This window comes from Callorhinus ursinus, unplaced genomic scaffold (genome assembly GCF_003265705.2).
Source record: "Callorhinus ursinus isolate GAN/ISIS: 27379988/994484 unplaced genomic scaffold, GSC_fseal_2.0 scaffold20, whole genome shotgun sequence".
NCBI lineage: Eukaryota > Metazoa > Chordata > Mammalia > Carnivora > Otariidae > Callorhinus > Callorhinus ursinus.
Window position 1 is genome coordinate 5,471,359 of NW_027397082.1, and position 15,783 is coordinate 5,487,141.

At 50.0% G+C, this 15,783-nt stretch overlaps 1 protein-coding gene across 5 annotated transcripts in view; it reads left to right on the forward strand.

Annotated features, from left to right (window-relative positions):
• The window catches only part of GFRA1 (GDNF family receptor alpha 1), a 216,104-nt gene that overhangs the window by 144,163 nt on the left and 56,158 nt on the right, over nt 1-15,783 (forward strand). The gene's annotated exons all lie outside the window — the stretch shown is intronic.

A 15,783-nucleotide genomic window follows, 5' to 3' on the forward strand; every position in this document is an offset into this window, starting at 1 on the left:
CTTTCAGATACGCAGGCTGGATCCCGGGCTGGAGGTTTAGATGGGGCATCATTTTGACAACACCTGTATTTTGTCCCCCGGGGAGGCTTTGGACGCCATCTCTGACAAAATCCTATGCGCTCAGTGAATGTTCACAGGTGGACAAGTAGATGAGGGTGTGACTATGTGCTTGTTTGCTTATAAGCTCCCCATTTCTAAAGAACACAGAGCAAGGGGGGGGGATGTCAAATTTTGAAGGTTCTGGTGAGGTGCGTTTCTGGTCAGTTTAAGTTTTACTCTGATAGAATGGCATCACATTCTTTCCTGAAACTAGTTCTAATAGGGACCAAAGAAAACTAAAAGTCCTCATTCTCTGTAGAACCTTCTCGTGCTGAAGATTTTTCTGAAAGTAATGCCCCTCTATTTTTTTTTTTTAAGTTCTCAGCAGGTAACTTGCTACATGAGAAAGAATATAGATGAGCAGTCGTGTCCTGGGAGGAGTCAGGTGTCCTGCAGTGCAGTTTCTGCAAGGACTCTCTCACTCCTAGACCTCTGTTCTATTGAGACCTTCTTAGTTACGGGCCAGAAGCAGGGGCCGCTTGCTGGAAGGAGGAGGCAGGTCCTCCACCCAGCAATAACCTGTCAATCAGCCAGAGACTAAAAGAACCCCCTGCTGGAGATGAATGTGGCTGAGGAGCAGGACACGGGGAAGAAGCATAGGAGCAGGTTGGGAGGGAGCAGAGATTCTGAACAGCTCTCCTGTGAAGACCCCTGGATTTGAAACTCAGGTTCCTGGTGCCCCTTTAGTCTTTGAGCAGAAGAGATCACTCTTCTAGGAGCAGGACTGTGTTTCTAGGCTCTTTCTTGGCTTAAAGCCAGACAGATGCAGCTCCTTCCTGTCTTTATGGTAGATGTTGTCCTCTTTACAGATGGGTCCAAGCCAGGCGGCCTCAAGACAGGGAGCTGTATGGGGAATGGAGCGGTGGGTGAGCCCAATGAGCAGTGGCCGGGAGGGAGAGGTGATGGAGCCTCTCCCTTCTCTTCTCATGAGGTTGGTCTTGCACACGAGCCCCAGAGGAGGTCTGAGATGGCTCCGGTACAGGCTGAAAGCCGACCATGAGCAGTTCATCAGCATTACCTCAAAATAGAGAATCCTTCGGGCATCTGGGTGGCTCAGTCGGTTAAGCGTTCCACTCTTTGATTTCAGCCCAGGTCATGATCTCAGGGTTGTTGGATCGAGCCCAGTGTCCGGCTCTGCACTCAGCCTGGAGTCTGCTGGAGATGTTCTCTCTCCCTCTGCCTCTCCCCCTGCTCTCAAATAAATAAATAAATAAGTAAAGTCTTTTTAGAGAATCCTTGGAGGGTTGGTGTGAATTAGCTAAGTCAGATTGCTTTTTTGCTGAGCTGCAGTGAGAAATACCTGGGAGTTTGGGAAGTTGGGTGTTCTGGGGGAGATGGCAGAAGGAACGTGCAGATGACAGGGTGATTTGGGTGCTGCTTGGGGCTCAGACTGACCTGCTAGGAAGACTCCAGGAATTATTTGTGTTGAGACAGCCTCAGCGGCAGAGAGTGGCCTCTGCTACCAGAAGGTAGCTGATGGGGCAGAAGTGTCCTGGGGGAGCAGCAGGGCAGTCCTGCCCGATGACGCTGCCTGTTCACACCAAGGTGGGGATGTAGTGACCACAGCTACCACGAGGCGGAGTGCAGGTGGGCGTGACTAGAAAGCTGTTTGGAAACCCCGATTCTACACCACCCAGGGGCGCTACCAAGTGACATTTGTGTCACTGGGATTGACGGGTTTTATACCCTGTCTTGAGACTTCCCTGGGAAGGTGAATCAGCACCTTCCCCAGGTGCACCCATTGGTAAGTGATTTTAGCCCATAATTTCTTTCCAGGCCCAGGACTTATTACTCATGATTACCTCCTCCCTGTCAGTTGTGGTAAATGTAATTTAAGCTGCTGGGTAGGCTAGGGGTGTTTTCTTCCATCAGGTTTTATTAATCTTCCCTTTTATTCCGTGCCTCCTCCATCCATCCCGGGGAGGTCCTTGTAGCGCCTACGGTCCCCAGCAGCAGCTGGTACTCCCCGGTGCTGGGGCTTCTGTGGGGTTTCACATGACAGGTGCCCCCACGCTTACCCACCCAGAGACAGGGAGGCGTCGAGGAGAAGACGACTTAAGGACTCATTTGAGTATTCCAAAAGGGAAGGGACAGCAAGAGGTAACATTGCTTCCTAAAAGCAGTTTTCTTTGAAAGTTCACACTCTCAAATGCTCCATTTCCATCTCGGCATCAGCAACTATCAAAGAGCTGCCCCAGCTCATTAAAACTCCCCTGTACCTGTTCGTTTCCCATTCGGTGCACACGGGTTCCTCCAGCAGGGTCCAGCAGTGCCTCTGTGCAAAACCTGTCCCTCTCCTGCCTTGTGCCTTCACACAGAAGAGATGCAACGTTAGCCTCCCCTTTTGACCTTGTTTTCTTTTCTCCTTTCCCTTTTCGAGAAGCTGACTGGTTCCTTTCCTCTTGGGTGGTTGGGGCCTCCAAGCTTGTCTACAGAATAGCAAACGCAGAGGTATTTTGAGGAGGATGTGAAGAAATTTAAAAGGCACACATTCTTCCCCTGAAGCACAGCGTGTCCCTTGCCGATTGTCCCTCTGGTTGCTTTCCTTAGTGCCTGGAAGGACGTCAGGGCTGGGTTTGACCATAAAGGAGGCATAGTCCTTTATTCCTGCTGCAAGTTGTTATAGATGCATAATTTAAACCTCTGCCTTACCTCCTTTCCCCCAGACTCTGATAATCCAAAATAAACTCAGCACTTGTGCACTGGCTCAGGGTGCTCAAGTATGTTCATATCTCCTTTATTTTTCTAATTGAAAAAGACACCTCAGCTCTGCTTTATTACCAGGAGGTCTAGCGTCTTTCACTGGAACATGCTCCCTTCTGTTCTCATCAAAGAGTGACAGAGTTCTACTCCAAAACCCTTTCTGCTTCCCATGCCAGGCAAAGAGAGAGCATGTGGCTAGGACCAGCTCACCTGCCTGTGGCTTTAGGTGCTGCCTCATGGTGTCACTGTTGAGAACAACCCAGAGGATGCTTGGTTTGGTGGCAGTGCCCTTCTTGGCCATTCTGCACAAGCAGCAGAGGTGCTGCATCCTTGGGCACCAGGTAACTTCATTCATACTCAGTCCATAGCCTCTGTTTTCCCAAAGCATGGCATGTTGCCCTGGGGGTGGGGCCCTAAGACGGTCCGGCCAGAGCCAGCCCACCAACTAAGACATCCCCTTAACTGGCAGTACATTCCCAAGTGGATGTTGCAATGTTGCATTTTCCTCCTTCCCTCCCTCCCTCCCTCCCTTCCTTCCTCCTTTTAAAAAATTTTATTACTGTTAGAGCATTTGTCATGCCATCTACCCTCTGAACAGATCTTTGCACGATGCAGTGTTGTCATCTGTAGGCACCATGTTGTACAGCTTCTCCAGAACTCATTTGTCTTGGATAACTGAAGTTTGTATACACTGATTAGCAGCTCCCTGCTTCCCCTCCCCCATCTCTCAGCAACCGTAATATATTCTTTGCTTCCATGGGTTGGATGATTTTAGATACCTCGTGTAAGTGAGATCATGCAGTGTTTGTCCTTCTGTGACTGGCTTACTTCACTTAGCATAAATTCCTCCAGATTCATCTCTGTTGTCTCCTATTGTGGAAGTTCCTTCTTTTTAAGGTGAAACAGTGCTTGGTCAGGGATATCTCATTCCTTCTGGAAAGATTCTGTTAATGCTAAACCTCAAAAGAGAAGGTATCAGGGTCTCTGTGCCCTCTATACCCCATCCCCTCGCTCGTCCTGGTGCCTTGGCTCTGTGTCCCCCGTAGTTTCCAGGAATGGTGGTTTTGGGCAGGTCACCAGGTACATGATTCTGCCTTTTCCCAGGGACTGAGGATGCTACAGTTGTGTCCTAGAGACCTGGATTTTGTTGTGTTTGGTTTTGTTTGTTAGCAGAACCAGCAAGGTCTCGCTGATACAGCTCCAGAAGAATAGCACATGCAAAATCCTGCCCTAGCCAGCACCACTTTCCACCCTGGGGCTGAAGCTGTTATACTTAGAGGAAATGTGTTGTTGTTAATTTATTAACTGGACAGTTGAGAAACACATCACAAAACCATCCAGCAGATTTCTGCTCCAGGAACTTAACTTGGTCCGACGGGTGTTAGTGCACCTTTAAGAGGCGAGGAGCATTTCATTTGCCTGGAGTCAGATCCCCTCCGCACAGTAAGCTATAGATCTTAGAGATCGAGGACACCCTCCACAGCTTGGGCTGCATTCCTGAGTTGAAAACTGGATTCTGTATTACTGTATCTGGGCTTGTCTCGACCTGCGGCAAACACAGGAGAAAATGGCTCAGAGGATAATTAATGCCTAAAACTAGATGGGTAGATTAATTTGGCACTTAATTTTATTTTACGCTGATTCATTCACAAATGGAAATCAGCAATTAGACAATGCAAACTTCTGAACCATGGAAAGAAAGGTTCGGGAATATGAGAAAATACAAGTAAAGCATTTTCCAGTTCATTTGAGCAGTTTTTATTTCAAATGATTACATGGGTGTCTTTAGCAATGCATCCACAGTGCCGAACGGCTAGGTTTTTGATGTGTCACCCAGACTGTGTGTTGGAAACCACCCCCCGCCCCGCACTCTTGAGGGGGGAGTTCCTGTGTGTGTGCAACGGATTCATCAGGATCCTGAGAGAAGAGCAAGGCTGTCCTCCGACCTCTGCCGCTGCCTTCTTTGAGTTCAGCAGGTGGGAGGAGCATGCTTCTTGTCGGGTCCTCCAGCCCCCCAGCCTCCCAGCCTCCCCCCGCAGCCTGTGCACCGAGGAGGCAGGCGGCCAGTCCACACCAGCAAAGCAGTGTCAGAGTTCGCCATCGTCCTGCCTCACAGGGGTAACCCGAGCCGTGAATCAGGCGGCAGCCCCTACAACTTGCTCTATCTTGTCACCTCGTATCTCTTTCCTTATCTCTCCTTTGGCAGAAGCGGGTGTGGAGCCATTTGTCTGCGGCTGCTGGAGCCTGTCACTAAAAAACTGCCTGTCTAGATTTACACTACATCCTGTCTGTCTCCTGCCCTCCCCTTCCCTGAGCCTGCCCAGAGCTCGGAGTCTCTGCCTCACCTTCTTAGCCCCTTCCCTCACCTGCCCACGTGCTCACCAGCATCACTTTTGCCACTCTTGGCCCCGAGACAGAAAGAATCAGAGACTCCTGTCTTTGTATTTGCACATTCTGTCAGTTACTCGATCCGTATGGACAGATGGAGTCTTGGCACCAGAACCGTGGTTTACTGCCTTAGAGGATGAAGGTGGGTGGAAGAGGGATGGAATTGAGTCTGCCCAGAAAGCCCAAAGAGAGAGCCCCATGTTTCTTTGGGGGGCGAGGTGTCATAGCAGAAGGTCTCAGGAGCCAAGGGCCTCGGTGAGTGAGAAGCAGGGAGAGTCCAGCAGAAGGAAGGCTCTCGGTTTGGGGAGGTTGCAGTGGTGGGGGTGGGAGGTAGTGGCCTAAAGACTGTCCTGGAGGGAGAAAGATCCGTGTGATAGGAAGATTGGGAGCCTCCAGTGCCATGTTGAAGTATTGACTTTGTCCATTGAAGTTTTATGAAGGAACATAACGAGCTGGGCCTCAGAGGGCTCCCGGGTGGCAGAGTGGAGGGGGATCAGCTTGGGAAGAGTCCAGGAGGCAGGTGGGAGGTTCTTACGGTGGACCAGGATGAGAGGTGACCAGGAGAAGAGGGTGATAGTTGGGAAGCTCGAGGCACCATGGAAGGGAGAACTTGAGGGTTTACTGAGAGCACCTGGCAGAGACAGAGGCTAACATGGGCCTCTCCAGCCTGGTGACCAGGCAGATGATGGCGTCAGTAGCCAGGATGGGGTGCAGGAGAAGGAGGGATGGGCTCGTCTCTTGGGTTGGAGGCGGGGGAAGAGGACCATGAATTGTTTGGACCATGCTGTGTCGGAGGGGTGTGTTCTTCGGGACTCTTTTAGTCCACGAGAGAAACTTAGCTTAAGCAGCTAGGGCAGGAGAGGCGAGTTGTATTGACTCAGGACTGGGGAGGCAGGGTAATTGGACGTGGCCAGGATGGCGGGCACAGTGTCATTGGAGCTACACTGTCACCTCGCTGCTCCCTCTGCTCGCTTCCTTCTCATCCTGTTCCTCAGTGAGTGCTGCCTCCGCAGCTGCAACGGACATGTCCTGTCACCTCATAATCAAAGACAGACTCTTCCCCACTGTAACCTGTGAGAAACATCCTGGGCAAGGACTCTGATTGGCCTTGGTTGTGGCATGTGCCCGTCCCTGGACGAGCCGCCCCGGCGAGAGGGAATGTATCCTTTGGCTTAGTCGAGGCCAGGGTCGGCAGAGTCCACTACCAGAGTCAAGGAAGGAGCGCTGGGCTCAGAAGAACAAGACGGAGTGTGCGGTGCACGGGGATGTCCGTGTTCCACATGGAGATGGAAGGCTTGTGCAGAGAGGTGCCCAGAGGTAAAGGCACAGTCCTTCCAGTGGCCCCAAATCTCCACAGGAACTGCCCCTCTGCCTTACCTCTCTGGCCTCTGCTCCAGCCATGCTGCCTGGACTATCTCGGCTTCAGCCATGCTGGTCCCCTTGCTGTTCCTTGAATGTATCAGACATGTCCCCCCACCCAGGGCTTTCTTGGCTCTAGCTGTTCCCTCCACTAGAACCACTCTTTCCCCAGATGCTCCCAAAATCCCATACCTCCAAGTCTTCTTTTAATCTCATTTTAATCTTCAGTCTCATTTTAATGAGGCTCACACTGGCCCCTTATTTAATGCTGCATGTCCCTGCACATTCCCAATCCCCTTATCTTGCTCTCATTCTTTTTCAAAGTACCGATCACCTTCTAACACTCTGTGTGATTTACTTACTTGTTTTGATTACTGTATGCCTCTTTTCTTCACTGGAATATAAGTTCCATAGTTGGGATATATCTCTGATACATCCTAAGTGCCTAAAATTGTGCCCAGGACAATATCCCGTGCTTACTAAATATTTGCTGGACGAGTAAATGAATGAATACATTTAAAACATGAATGGATCTCAGAGAACAGGCTGGGGGTAGATTTTAGAATCATCAAACATAGAGGTTGTTGAAGATACATCATAGGATTTATTCCTCAGGGGAAGGGGATAGGACGAGAAATAGGCCAAAGACTGAACCTTGAGAATACCAGGTTTATGATAAACATGTCTAAAGAGGCCTTAGAGAGGTAGGAAGTTAGAGAGTTGGAAAACCGAAGACCTCCACAAAGCTGAGGGAGAATAGAATTTTAGGAAGAAAAGTGTGGTGAGCATGGGTGTCAGTTACTCAGAGGGAAAAGGAGTAGAACTCAGAATGACACTGGTTTTAGCACATAGGAAATCTATCCATCCACACAACCACCCACCTATCCATCCATGTATGCATCTACTCACCTGTCTGTCCATCTACCCACCTATCTGCCCATCCGTCCATTTATCCACCCACCCACCCACCCTTCCATCCACCCATCATCCATGCACCCCGTCTGTCCATCCATCCGTCCACCCACCTACTCGTCCATCCATTCGTGCATCTACCCATCTACCCATAGGTGTCTCTCCATCCATCCACTCACCTGTCTGACCATCCATCCATCCACACACCCATCCATGCATCCTCCAACATGTCTGTCCATCCATCCATCTGTCCAGCCAGCCAGCCAGCCAGCCAGCCAGCAGGCCTTCAGTTATTGTGCCAGGAGTAAAGATCCAGCTTCTCATCTACCATGCAGAGAGGAAGGCAGGCGCGCGCGCGTGCACACACACACACACAGAGTCATTACAGCCTGGTGTGGTAGTCTGTGGTCAGGAGGGTACAAAGTGCTAGGGGAGAACAGGTGAGAACAGCCAACCTGGCATGGTGGGTCAGCATGGCTTCCCGGAGAAGCTACCATCTGAGCTGGGCTGGAAGGATGAGCAGCCTGGGAGAGAGGAGCTCGGTTGTCATGGGACAAAGACCCATGCTGTGAGGAAGGCATGGGATGTAAACAACAACCTCTTCACCAGGCTTCTATGATGAGCAGCACTGGGCACACTGCACAAGTGTGGTCTCTAATCAGCCCAGCTGCCCTGCACAGGGACAGCCAGTGGAGCGATGAGCCCAGGGTTTGCCCAGTTCCCACAGGGAGGAGGTGGGGGTCAACCAGGTCTTGCTATCTCTGAAACCTGGTTTCTGTCATTTTTTTCCCCAAATGATTGTCTTTCATGACAAGAATACAATGTTCTCACACTGTTCAGCCTTACTGTCTTTAGTTCCAGACAGGCAGAATGATCATCCCGGCCGGCCTTTGAATCCAGACGCACTTTATGGCTCAGTAACTAAGACAGCACCAGTTTTAAAGACGGTTTTCGCAGACAGTTAGGACATAATGTCCATCAGAGCCTCTTAGCATCATTTAAAAAAAAATCTACTCAGGTAACACATGCTCATTAAGTTCTTACTTTATCTAATTTCCTTTTGAGCACTCATTGCTTATTACAAAGTGGTTTCTTTGTGACAGCTTACTGATTACAAGAGTCGTTTCTACAAATAAGAAAAAATCCTCTTGCACCGCACTGGTTTATTCTGATTATTATTATTATTATTATTATTATTATTATTATTAACTCATTCAGTCGGGGCACATTTATTGAGCACAGTCTATTTGACCTCCGGGGTTCTAGACATGTAAGTCATGTGCCCGTCACCCAGCAGCTCCTGCTTACCTGTTTGGACTCCCTAACTCCCTGCCAACTGTCATGGGAGTTCAGGGTCCTTGACCCTCTACCTACCCCACGGCAGCAGAAATCAGGGACCTGGCCATGTATCTCATGGGAGATGAATTCTTTGCTGTCACGGAGTGACAACAAGCTCTAAATAATCCACGGTTATGTCACCAGGTTGGGGTCATCCAGGTGTTTGCCTTCCTACCTTCTCCTTGCCCTGTGGCCATGTCATTAATCAGAGGAAAACCTGGGAAATCTTGGGAATTGCGTCTTGACCGCAGCATGGGTAAAGGGGGGGGTAGATGAGAGATGTGGACTCATTCCTAGAAGTGCTGAAGTGAGGGTCCCAAGATGGCAGACCACCTTGTCTAAGACTGCCGGCAGCTGAGAGAACCCCAACTGATCCCCTCTGCTCCTCTGTACAGCTTGCTCCTCTTCAGAGGGGACCCTTCTGCTCTGCCCAGCAGCCATGTCACATACTAAGACCCATGAAGTTCGCCAGCAAGTAAGCTGGCTTCCTCCTCAAGCCAATGTAATCCCAACCACATAGAGTCTTTGATGTCTTTTTGTTTTTAATTCCAAAGGAAGGGGTTGCTTCCATTTCATACAGTTTCAATTGCAAATGAGTTTTATCCACCGGGCAAAAAATGGGAAAAGGGGGGACCTCAGCATTCCTGGGGGCGCTGCCCTCTCATCCAGATCAGTAGCTTTTTGGGGATCAGTGGCATCTCATGCTGACCAGCATGCTGAACCCATAAGCTGAGACTGTTCCCTCTCTGTCCTTGCCCTCCACAGGAGACCAAGATTCCTTTTAGTCATGCACAGTTTGCAGTTGACAGAAGTACCCATAGCCCATGACCCAGAGCAGTCTCATTTTTGTGGGAGGAAATCTGCCCCCTCAGTTGTGAGGTGGCTATTGGGTAGGGGTCAGGCGAGGGTCTCACAGCCAGGCTTGGAGACCTGCTCCACCCAGGAGACCCCAGACCCCCACTCAGGCATTTCCCTAAATTAGGTATCCTGCAGTCACCTTGGCATTTACATTTCTATGGAGTTTTTCCAATTCAGTGAATGGGAAATTGCTCTGTAATTTCCAAAAGCAATTAATTATGCAGAAAATCTTGCATCCAAGGAAAACAAGAATTTAAAAGAACCATCAATGTGAAAAGTACCACACCAGGCTGGAGTTGGGACTTTTTTTCTCCTTCCCCTGTGGTTGTCAGTGTCATGGGTGAGTGAGGGGGACCTAGGCGGGCATCCTGGTTCTGCTGGTTGGAGGAAGCGGGCAGCTGGAAGCCTCAGTCTGGCATTTGTAAAGGAAGGTGGGGATTCCATCCTCCCAGGGCAGCTCTAGGGACGAAAGGAGATATCTATGCAAATGTATCAGCCCGGTGCCTGCCACCTAACACCACAAACACTCAATAAATATGTCCCTCACTCTTTCCGTAAGCTGTTATCATAGAGGACAAAGAAGCTTAAATCCCAAATGTAACATACCCCTCCCCCCAATAGCAGGCAGAGACCTTTAAAGTAGGCTTGGTGGGTGGAGGGGGTAGATTCTTACTGCTTTACACTTCTGTGCACCACAGCGTTAAGCAGCGCATGGAAATGTCAACGCCGTTATGAGAGATGATGTTGCTAAGCTTTCCACGTCACCATCTTTCCAGTGTTGCACCGCTAGGGAAAAGTGGGGGGCAGAGGCGGGGGCGGACAAAGTCCAGAGGTGTTTGGAGCATGTGTCATCTCAAGAATATTCCTGTCCCGAAGAGACAACTACTGACATACACAAAGATAACCCAGTGAGACACGAACGGAGGTGGCCACGAGACCGTTGGGCCTGAAGTGCTAGATTCACTATTGTTGAGACTGAATGGGCAGTGGGGGGACCCCTGGCAACCTCTTGGGGCACGTGCTGCTTCAGTGACCCAGAGTAGCCGTGAATAAAGGGTTCTTAGAGGTGCGTGGGTCTGAGTCAGTGATGTGAGCGACGCAGCAAAGGGCAGTGACTGACTCAATACCACTGAGACTGATCAGTGCTGGTTCTGTGCTCTGAATCATCCCGTCAGCCCCTTAGGAAGCAAGCCACAACTGGGGGCAGAGTGGCTCGTTGTGCAGGACTCAGGAGCCCAGACTCTGCACAGCCAGGGACAGCATGACAGGAATGTGCAGATGACGGTGATGGTGATGAGGGGGATGATGAGGAGAACATTTGTGTGACATTTACTGTGTGCCAGGGACTGTGCCGAGCCCTTCACCGCACCCCCCCCCCCCCCGAAGCGGGGCTGTCACTAGCCCCGGTCTCATGGATGAGGAGGTTGCCCAGATGGAGCCAGTGATGAGAGCCGGGAGGGCCTGTGGGCAACAGCGCCACAGTTCTGTATACACTGTGCTGCCCGCCTCTGGGGCGAAGTGTGTGCCTCTTGCAAATCGCGCACAGAATTTTTCCTAAGACGCTCAGCGCGTGTGGAGTTCGGTACCTGAGGGGACACTCTTTTCACAGTTGAATCCTCTCAAGACAAAAATTTCAAACTAGAGACCTTTGGATCTCGTCAAGATAGGGCTTAAGTGCCCCTCAACAAACTTATTTCACTTATTGTTAAAACAGTGGTTTTCTAGCTTTTTGGTTTCGGGACTCCTTTATGCTCTTAAAATTACTGAGAATCCCAAGGGGTCTTGTTTGGGGGCGGGGGAGAGGATAAATCTATTGATACTATATTGAGAGTCAAAGCTGAAGAAAGGTTTACATATTTAGTACTTCATTTAAAAATAACATCAAGAAAAAGAAAATAACACCAAGAAGCCCAGTACATGTTACTCAAAATAACAGAACATATTTTTATTGAAAATCACTGTATTTACAAAAACAAAAAATGTAAGGCAAAGTATGGCACTGTTTTATACTTTTCCAATCTAGTGATTTCCTGCAAGACACCTGGGGTCTTATATCTGCTTAGGCGTTCACTTTGTTACAGGATCCCCCATCGTGTGGCTTCTGGAAAAACCGGGTTCTCTCCTGAGAACATGGGAGACAGAAAAGTAAATAAGAACTTAGTATGGATAGGAAAACAGCTTTGACCTCATGGGCCCTAAAAGGCTGAGATTGCCAGGGTCCCTGGGCTTCACTTTGACAGCTGCTGTCCTAGAAGGACCAGAATCATCTTGGGCTAGAAGACGTGTGTGTGCACAGACATTCCCACAGCATCCTTGAACTAAGACATTCTGAGCGTGTACCCAACCCATTCAGCTCCAGCAGGTCAGAATGGTGAGGCTGGGGGTGGGGTGAGTGGGAGCCGAGTGCCAGAGCCCTTCTAGGTGGAAATTATACTGATCCCCGCAAAACTGCTGACTCCCATCAGCCATCACTCTGGGGCTGGCATGCCTGGCCCCCCTGGGTCTCTTGCCCCGAGAGATGCCCTTCTGATGGGCAGCACCTTCACAGACAGCCCTCCCTTCTCTGTTCTAGCGTGCCAGAGGAGCTCAGTGTCACGTTCTGCTCAGTCAGGCAGAACTCTAGGCTGACATGTAAAATCCGTCTGTGTCCAAAAGACTCAGTGGTACCTTTCTCTTAGGTAGGCGCTCATGCCACAGGTAAACCTCTGCTCCTTGGCATGCTGGGTGGGGTGATACACCTTGATGTGATCATTTGCCATGGCGAGAGCTACAGAATTTTAGTGACATTGCACCTGAGAAAACCCTTAGAGTTACAAATGGCAGGAACCTGGAAGTTTGAGGGTTTTTTGTGAGCACGCAACAGTTGAAATTCTTACTGGAGAGTTGGCAGGCTCCATCTGACAGCTTTGAACTTCTTAGGTTGGAGGTCTGGGGAGAGAGAATGCCCTCTCTCCGAGAATATTCACTCCTGCAAAGGGTCTTGACACTGTCCTTCTAGAAAACCTTTCTCTGGAAATAGACAAAAGCAAATGGGAACTACCTCTTCCACGTTCCAGGTTCAAAAATTCCAGTTAAAACATTTTTAGCTAAAAATAAGGCATATGGCTTGAGAAAATGTGCTTTTTGCTTCGCATACTGGCTGGTGGTCGGTTCATTCACTGGCTCAGCAGGACTGGAGTGCCAGATACTTTGAGGGACCCAGGGAGTCAGAGACAAGCGAGCCATCTGAACAGAGTGAATGTGCCCAGCAGCAGGAGGAGAGATGGACTCAGGGACCTCTCCCAGGTACCACTGCTTTGTAGCAGTGGTTCTCCAGTGTTAGCCTGCATTGGGATCAGTTTCTGATTCATGAGGTCTGAGGTGGGGCTTGATAACTTGTCTTTCTAGAGCATTCCCAGGGATGCTGCTGGAGTCTGCACCTGGCCAGGGAGCCATGAGAATGTTGACCAAGTGACACTGGCTGAGGGCCTTGCCCTGTTCTCAGAAGGGTCCGCGAAGCTGAAGATAAGAAGGAGCAGGCAGCCAGACTGGACTTGTGGGGCAGTGAGGAGGGGGCGTAGGAGAGGACAACACCTGTGGCTGAGGTGTGGGCTCTCAGCCCCGTGGTCATAGTGGCAGGCTGAGGACAGAAGTTCAGTTTCTGTGCCGCACTAATGTCCAGCTCTAAATGGAAGGCTGTGGGGATCTGCTGTGAAAGGCTCTGATACCCCTCCGGGTACTAGTGCCTTAGAAACAAAGGATACTGAGAAATGGCTAACCTGTATCTAGCAAGTAACTGCCTGAGCAGCCCCACTGCAAGGGGGGAGCTTGCCTTCTTTGCGGGCAGGACATAGATAATTTGTTGTCCATAGGCTGAGCTTGGCCAGAGATTGGAATTCATTTGGCTGAGTTATGCCTGGAAAATACAAAGTAAAACAGAGGGTTTCGAGGCAATTATTTGAAAAGAAATCCTCCTTCCAGAATGACTTTTGGAGCAATCTTTGACCTGAACTATTCAAATAAGGAATGCTGACATACATGCTTTGCTTTGCTCTTGTCACTTTTTCCAGGTGGAAGCATCTGTGGTTGTCAGGAGGAAATGTGAGTGGGTGCACCTCTAGTGATGAGTTGTAATGCAGATGACTCAAACACACATGGATGTTTGACATGCAAAAGTGATAGGATTCCGTAGGCCAAGGTCTCCTTGAACCTAGGCATGGACAGTACACAGTGTGGTCTCACCCTAGCTCGCTGCTGATCATAAGAGAGGGAAAGTGGAGGATTTCGGTGGTGGGAGGCCAGACGCCATATCCCAAAGGAACCGTATCTCTACCCTTGACCCTGTCTCACCATGGCCACCACCTCACACGCAGTGACTTGCATTGAAGGTGTATAGTGACTGTGGTCATTGGAAGTTGGTGCCTTATGGGATCCATCTGCAGTCTGGGTCAGGCACTGTGCTGGCTGGGGTCGGACTACCAAGCTGAAGATGAGCACTCTTGGCACTGGGTGCCTGGATGCTGATGCATCCTTAGGAGTCCACCCTGAAAGCCTCAGGCCTGGGGTTTTCCAGGCTATGCCCCAGCATCCCCAGGCTCAGAGAAAGCAGAAGGGGTGTTTTGTGGGTATACAAGAGGTGCCACCAAATACTGCCTGTCCACCAGATTCTGTTCCAACCCACATGGGAGAGCGCCTCTTAAGGGAGCTAGGCGAAGTGTTCCTTGTCCATGTGGGCAGGTGTGCTTGTCTCAGGTGGCTTCAGAACCCAGCGGAAGTCCTGTTTCCATGCGGGGTCTGGCCCTGCTTAGCTGAGGCTCCTGATTATCCACTTGATTATACCTGCTCTTTCATGTGAAAGAGGAGAGACACCTGCTCCACTACCTGCCTCACAGGACTCTGGGGGGAGAGAAAGAGCCAGCACTGAAACACCTTGAGCAGAGTAACAGTAACATTCATATCCGGCCCTTTTCTGGGCCAGGTTCCGGGCCTCAGTCCTCCCCACATGGGGAGAGGCAGAGATGAAACACAGCAGCAGGGACAGTGGTCTAACTTCAGAACTCCTGTCCTTTCCCACGATGCCCCATACCCACAAGCTCTGGGAAGGGTCCACACATGTGTCTCCTCTTCTGGGAAGGCACCCAAGGAGATGGTCCCAGCCTGGCCAGCTCCTGCCGGATGCTTCCTGTCTCTGGCCTCAAGAGTTCTCTGCAGTCCAGAGAGGGCTGGTTGGGGAGGCTGCTGACTTCTCCCTGTGGGCCTGGGAAGCCCCACGTTTTATACCCCTCACTTCTTGACTTCAGTAGCACCCTCTGAGGGGAGTGTATCCAACAGCCGGGGGTGGGGAAGGGGTGCTCAGTGAGGGAAGTCATGGGCCGAGGGACTTCTTCACATAGCTGTGTCATGGGACTCCATTCAGCCTTACTGAACAATAACAACAGATATTATTTTTTTTATGTTTTTAAACTGCAAGCACTATTAAACCAAAAGAATGCCCACTCATTCTGTTGTTACACTTTATTGGACCTAGTAAATATCACTTACATCCACTTAAATCAGATTTCAGCTTCTCAAGCACACAGTTCTCATCAAAATGGCGGCAAAAGTCCAAGAACAAAAATTTCAAAATTGAACTTGCATTTTCCTGTCCATGTTGTGGGGGTGAGTGTGAGCTGGAGGATCTATGGTTTTCTTTTGAAAATTTGGCTCTAACTCTTACCAGCTCCATGATTTTGGCTGGATGTTGACCTTTCTGGACCCCAGTGTCCTCCACGGAATGGAAGGCTAACCCAGGGGACCAGTCTGTTGTGTGTTCGATGACACAGGCCTACAAAGCGTCGCCCACAGTGACTGGCTCTAAGTAAATGCAGTTGTTGTTAGTACTGTGTCTAGAGAAGTTAGACGTGGGCTGAGCTCTCCTGTTCTGTGCCGAACCTGGAACACCAAGGTGTCGTTCTCTAGGTGACTGGAGCCCTAGTGGGTGGCCCTTGTATTCATTCATTCACTCATTTATTCATTCATCCCTGCACTCATTCAGGATATATTTGCCAAACTTCTCCTTTAGGAGGACGCAATCCTAAGCGCCCAGCTTCTCCTGGCAGAGGCAAGACTATTAACAAAGTGAAGACGTAAAGTAGGAAGGGTAGGAGA